The sequence below is a fragment of the Xiphophorus maculatus genome, chromosome 22 (genome assembly GCF_002775205.1).
Source record: "Xiphophorus maculatus strain JP 163 A chromosome 22, X_maculatus-5.0-male, whole genome shotgun sequence".
In the NCBI taxonomy this organism is placed as follows: domain Eukaryota; kingdom Metazoa; phylum Chordata; class Actinopteri; order Cyprinodontiformes; family Poeciliidae; genus Xiphophorus; species Xiphophorus maculatus.
Window position 1 is genome coordinate 29,284,846 of NC_036464.1, and position 6,237 is coordinate 29,291,082.

At 41.2% G+C, this 6,237-nt stretch overlaps 1 protein-coding gene across 1 annotated transcript in view; it reads right to left on the bottom strand.

The window, feature by feature from the left end:
- bean1 (brain expressed associated with NEDD4 1) overlaps positions 1 to 4,463 on the bottom strand; it is a 47,692-nt gene extending 43,229 nt beyond the window's left edge. Inside the window, exon 1 of the mRNA XM_023327916.1 lies at positions 3,992 to 4,463. The gene's annotated coding sequence lies outside the window, so the exon portion shown is untranslated. The remainder of the gene's footprint in view (positions 1 to 3,991) is intronic.
- Positions 4,464 to 6,237: the final 1,774 nt, after the last annotated feature.

Consider the following 6,237-nt stretch of genomic DNA (forward strand, 5'->3'; position numbering starts at 1 on the left):
GGTGACATTGAGTCTGAGTGGACCATGTTCCGTGGCTCCATTGTCAAGGCGGCTTATCGGAGATGTGGCCATAAGGTGCCTGTCATGGTGGCAAACCTGTTAGTAAACACCTTCGGTGAGGGATGCTGTCAGGCTGAAGAAGGAGTCCTTGTCTGGCCTTTTTGGCCTGTGGGATCCCAGAAGCAGCTGATAGATACCAGCAGTCCAAGTGGCATGCGGTTGCTGAGGCAAAAACTCAGGTGTGGGAGGAGTTCGGAGAGGCCATGGAGAAAGACTTCGGCATGGTCCACCATCTGGCGTCTCAGGATGGGGGAAGAGGTACAGCACTAACACTGTTTATAGTGGGGTTGATGTGCTGCTGACCTCGAATCGGGATGTTGTGAGCCGGTGGGCAGAATACTTCAAAGACCTCCTCAGTTCAACCAACATGCCTTACATTAAGGAAGTGGAACTTGGGGACTCTGGGTCGGGTTCTCCCATCTCAGGAGATAAGGTCGCTGAGTTGGTTAAAGTTCTCCTTGTGGCAAGGCCCCAGGGGTTAATGAGATTCGCCTGGAGTTCTTTAAGGCTCTGGATGTTTTAGGGTTGTGTTGGTTAACGTGACTCTGCAATATTAAATGGACATTGGGGGAAGTCCCTCTGGATTGGAAGACTGGAGTGGTGGTACCCTGTTCAAAAAGGGGGACTGGAGAGTGTGTTTCAATTACAAAGGGGTCACACTCTTAAGCCTCCCTGACAAGGTCTATTCAGGGGTCCTGGGGCCTCATGCATAAAAGAGTTTGCAGTTTTCACACTAAAACTTGGCATGTGGACAAATTTAGAAAAGTGTGATGCACAAACAAATTTGGATGTATAAAGCCGTGCGCAATCACTTTGCTGCGCACCTTTGCTTTATAAATCCCAATTTGAGGGAAATTGAGTGCAGCTGCTGGTCCGCCCCTTTCGCCACCCATAAGTACATATGTAAATTGGTATAAATACACGGAAGTCTGCCACCACGTGAAGCAATAATCATGGCAACGTCCTTGTTTGTAGCAGTATAAGTATTTATAATAATAATTATTATTTATTTTATTTAAAAGCTGCTTTCAAGACACATGAGGTCATCTCACAAAAATAAAAATACATTTTAAAGAAAAAATATATAAATACAAAAATAAGAAAATAAAGAGATCATGCAAATGCCTATTTGAACAGCAGAGAGTTCAGCCAGGATTTAAAGACAGACAGCGTCTCAGAGAGTCCTTTGAGTGGGAATGTGGACGTTTATTCTAAATAGTGTAATCATGTGCATGAGTTGTACATTTACAGAATAGAGATGCTTTCTGTCCATAAGGCGCATTCACAAAGCGGGCAGCTTGACGAAGGATGACTGCAGTTGCACCGGTACCGGTACCGGTACCGGTACCGCACGGTTCCTTCTTTAAGTTTTGCCCAGAGCTCCAGGATGATCAGTCTGGGCAATCTAAACGTTAATAAATCATCATCAACATTTTCCAGCAGATCAATATGATCTCTGAACACACACTCCATCTGTATCCTTCCATTGGCGATGTTCTCCATCAGAGCCAAAGCTCTCCTCAATTACGCAGCTCACCTTTGTGCAGCTACTCATGTACATATGATTGTATACACACCTCACTGCTAAATAAGTTACAAATTGGCTTAAAAGCAAAAAAGGTCAATGTTTTACAGGTCGCCATCACAAACTCCATGGAAAACTTATAGGTAAAATTGATAAGATGTGACCTACAAACCAGACTCAAATACACCAGTTCTGTCAGGGGGCACGAGCCAAACCAGGAAACTATCTTGAGAAGCTCGTGGAAGCCCACCCTAAGGGCTCCAGCCCAGATATATTGGAGGTGAACTCAAAGCTGACATTCACCATTCAGTGTGTCTTATGTGGTTATATTCTAAAAACACAGAATAAATAACCTGCATTGAAGTATCTCATATTTATCTCATATTAAACTAAGGGATCATTGCTGTCTTGGTTTATTGAATTTTCTTGGGCTGGTTCAGTGTCAGACTAAAGTCAAGGGGCTTTTTGATGCATCGACCTTCACAACTGACTGGACAGACACCTCTTAGATAACCTGTGGCCAGGCTTTAATACTCTTTAGAGCTCAGCACTGAGAGCTGCATGCAGTCTTTCAGATGTGAGAATGTAAGAATCACTTAAATGTCACTGATAAAACAAATCTGGCTGTTTTGTTTGTGATTTCCACTGCTGTTTGTGATTTGATTTTTTTATTAAAATTTATTAAAAATGTCTTCTTGCTTTTTTTTTTTAAATTTATGAAACAATATGTTGTTTCCTGTCACTGTATTATGATTGTATTGTAACCTGGATGATGGAGTTTCTGCTTGTCGTGTATGTTGTGCCTGGTTGTGAGGCTACTGTACTTTTCTGCTGTAACAACTGAGCCAACCTAAGTGGGAGGAAAGCACAGTGAGAGGAGAGATGAGATGATCGAAAACAAATTTTAAAAAATCACTATAACTTGCCTAAACATGCCTTTAGGGAGATCCGTTGTCTTTGTGTTCGTCAACAGTGCATTTGCCTTAAAGTCTAATTGCTTTTACCATGGTGAAATAAAATATAAAAATTGTGGGTGGATTTCTGATAAGCCATGATTTAATACTCATAACATTAGCCTATGTCGTGCTAGAATATGCATCTTATTTTATAATTTTATGCTAAAGATCAACACAAAAGATTGCAAAAAGGAAAGTATAGTGACTATTTGTCCAAAACTCAAATCCAAAAATAAAAAAAACTTAAGACTTAAAGGTGATCAAAGCAAAAGGTGAATTCAACTCAAATAGTCACTTGATGCACCATGGGTTTCTGGCTTACGCAGTTTCAAAAATACCAAAAGTCAAAAATGCAGTACTTTGTTGCTTTATTCCATATTCAGGCAAACAAGTCACAAGCTTCACAGAATTCTGCTGCTTCTGCTCTGATTCCTGCACCTGTTCTTTGTTGACTGACAGACTGATTACTGGTAAAAAAAAAAAAACATATGAGCTACCTAAAACGTATGTATTTATACTGTAAAACAGTGTTTCCCAACCCTGGTCCTCAAGGCACACTGCCTTGCATGTTTTAGGTATTTCCTTGCTTCAGTCCAGCTGATTTCAATTGATGACTGATTAACAGGCATTTGTTGAACTGCAATCAATTGAATCAGGCACATAAAGCAGGGAAACCTCTAAAACATGTAGGACAGTGTGTCTTGAGGACCAGGGTTGGGAAACACTGCTGTAAAACACCCACTTCCCAAACTGAACTTAATTAACTAATTAAGTGAATTACTGACCAAAAACGTTTTCTAAATAATTAAAATTAATCAAACATTCTAATAATAAATCAACCAGAAAATAAGCAACTAAAAATGAACAAAATAATCTAAATTCTAAGATTTAACTGAAAATAGAGAAATAGCTCCTACAGGAAGAATGGCTTGGATTTAGAAACACAAATGTGAAGGGAGTGCCATGCATTGCAGTTAAAGTCACTAGGGCACAGCCAAAGTCTACATCAAATTCAATTGAGACGGAAAATGTATGCTTTCCAATGAAAACTTAGTAAATTTGAATTCTCCAGATATTCAAGAGTAAAAGAGACATTCCTTAATAGACCTGGAGCAAAAAGTGTTCGATAAAAGTTCCAGTCAGATTACAGATAAACACTTTTTACAGCGAATTGTGCATTTACAAACAGCTGCAATATGAGTAAAATGAGTTCATCACTTGGCCACTACAAACTAATCTTTCGCGCCTAACACAAAATAATTCAGCGCATGTTTTCTCATAAAGTCTGGCAAAGGGAATATTGCATAATATGTTTTGTTCCGTGGGAGGGAAATGCAGCAAAAACTAACTCAGAGCCTCGACTGTAGCGACGCCACGTATTGAAACACTGCAGCACATTTCCCAGCAAAATCAGCAGAGAGACTGAGAAAGCCCCAAACGATGAGCTTACCTTCAGAGGAACTGCAGCGCTGTGAGTCGACTGGGAGTCCTGGAGCTCCTCACATCACCACCATGATCCATTACTCGCTGCTGTAACAACTGAGCCAACCCCCTTCCTTTCCTATCCCGGGACTTGGCCCACCTTCTCAGAACATAAACTCTGGGTGATTTATGAACCAGCGAGCAAAGCAAACAGCGGTAGGATCCACCTCACATCCCACAGTCACTCCTTCCGGTCCCTTCCTCACAAGCCAGCATCCCCGCCTTCCCTCCTGTCCTGCAGGGCTTCGTGTCTCCTTATCCCGTGGTCACTGCTCAGGTCCGATCAGAAGCGCAACTCCTCCGCATCCTGGTCCAGCTCAGAACCGCTGCCTGGCTCGGTTCGGTTCGGTTCTGCAACCCCAGTTAAGTGTGTCATTCGAGGGGAAACGGAGCGATCCAGGCCAGGCAAAACGCCGACAAGGAGCGCGGAGATATGCAGCCAGGAAATCCCTCTCCTGTACAAAACCACACACTGCACTGCAGGCAGTCCGCCACAGTTAAATATTCATATGCATGATTAACGACGCAAAGGAAAACCATTGATGCTGTGAGGTATATTAAGCAGGTATGAGGTATGTAAGTTAGCAAAAAATATAGAAAATAAGGGGTTTTTTTTGTTCTGAAGTTTTCCAAATGTCACTTAACACATCCTAAGTGCTTAATTAATATTTTGTACGGAAGAGAATTAGGGCCACTGGAAGAAAAACAATTCTCATAATGTTGAGATTATAGTAAGATTTTTTTTTTCAGTGGCCCTAATCCTCATCCATACTTTTGACCAAAGAATTGGTCATAACATCAATGTAGACAGCAATAATTGTTATACACTATTGTATAAAGTTTAAATTTGGTATAACAAGGGCCTAACATTAGTCTATCACCTGTTGAGTACATACAGTACATCACCCCAGTTCTGAAGTCCTCTCATCTCTGCTTAGAGAACAGACCTAAAACACTGTTGGCTCATAAATCTCTGAACGGTCTAGCACCTCAACCATAGGCGCCGGAACAGGGGGATAGGGGGCAATTGTGACTGACATCTCTCTGTGTTTGTATGCAGACAGAGGTACAGATAAAACCTCCAGCACTGAGATTGGACCAAATCTAAGACTCCAGATCATAACAGTCACCCAAAGGTTTACACACATGCAGCAGCTTCGGGTCGGGTTGGGATCATGAACCAGTCTGACATCTGAAAAAAGGCTTGGACTCTGATCTGGTCCAGGTCTGAACCAATTCTGAATAAAAATGAAATGAGATTTCTGTATTTGTCACCATTTATAGAACTGCGACAATGTTTTCTTTCTAATAGCGTTGGGGTGAAAAAAAAAGAACATCGGGCCCATGTTCGTTTACGGGTCTGGACCAAATGCTCACCCACACTTTGCCCAGAGCAGATCATTTTTGCTCAGGTCGAAAAATGAATCTGTTTTTGTTGTTGTTGTTTGTTTTTTTCCCTCTTTGCTCTTTCAAAAGCCAACCAGCCATAAATATCGATGGCTGCTGATGGTTTTCAGGTCTCTGTTGGCTGTTGAAATTCATTTTTGTCTGCTAAATAACAAGCACATTAAATATCATCCATGCTGTTTCTCATTTTGTTTTTAATGCAGAAATATTGTCAGCAGTCTGGCTGGTTATCTGTCCCACTCAGACATGTCTTTCCAGCACAATTTGTGGAACATGCAGCAAATATAATCTTCGCTGCCTTTTGGTTTTAGACCCACAGCATCCAGATAGCGCTGCTGCTGCTGCTGCTGCTGCGCCGTAACGTGATGATGCGATGGAACTATTAGGTTGTCCTGCTGCTCTAAACTGGTATTGCTGGAGGATATTTGACATATATTTTATCTATTATTTTTTAATGTTCCACATATTTGACCAGTAGTAATTTTTGTCATATCTATCTATCTGTATTGTGCGTATTTTGGACTTGTAATAAGTAGCTGAACACAGGGCGCACTGTGTGTACCTTGAGATTTTCCTTTAAGTAAAACAGAAAATTATATATATACACTGCCTGGCCAAAAAAAAAGTCGCCACCAAAAAATGGTCACACTCTCTAATATTTTGTTGGACCGCCTTTAGCTTTGATTACAGCCCGCATTCGCTGTGACATTGTTTCAATAAGCTTCTGCAGTGTCACAAGATTTATTTCCATCTAGTGTTGCATTAATCTTTCACCAAGATATTGTATTGATGATGGGAGAGTCTGAC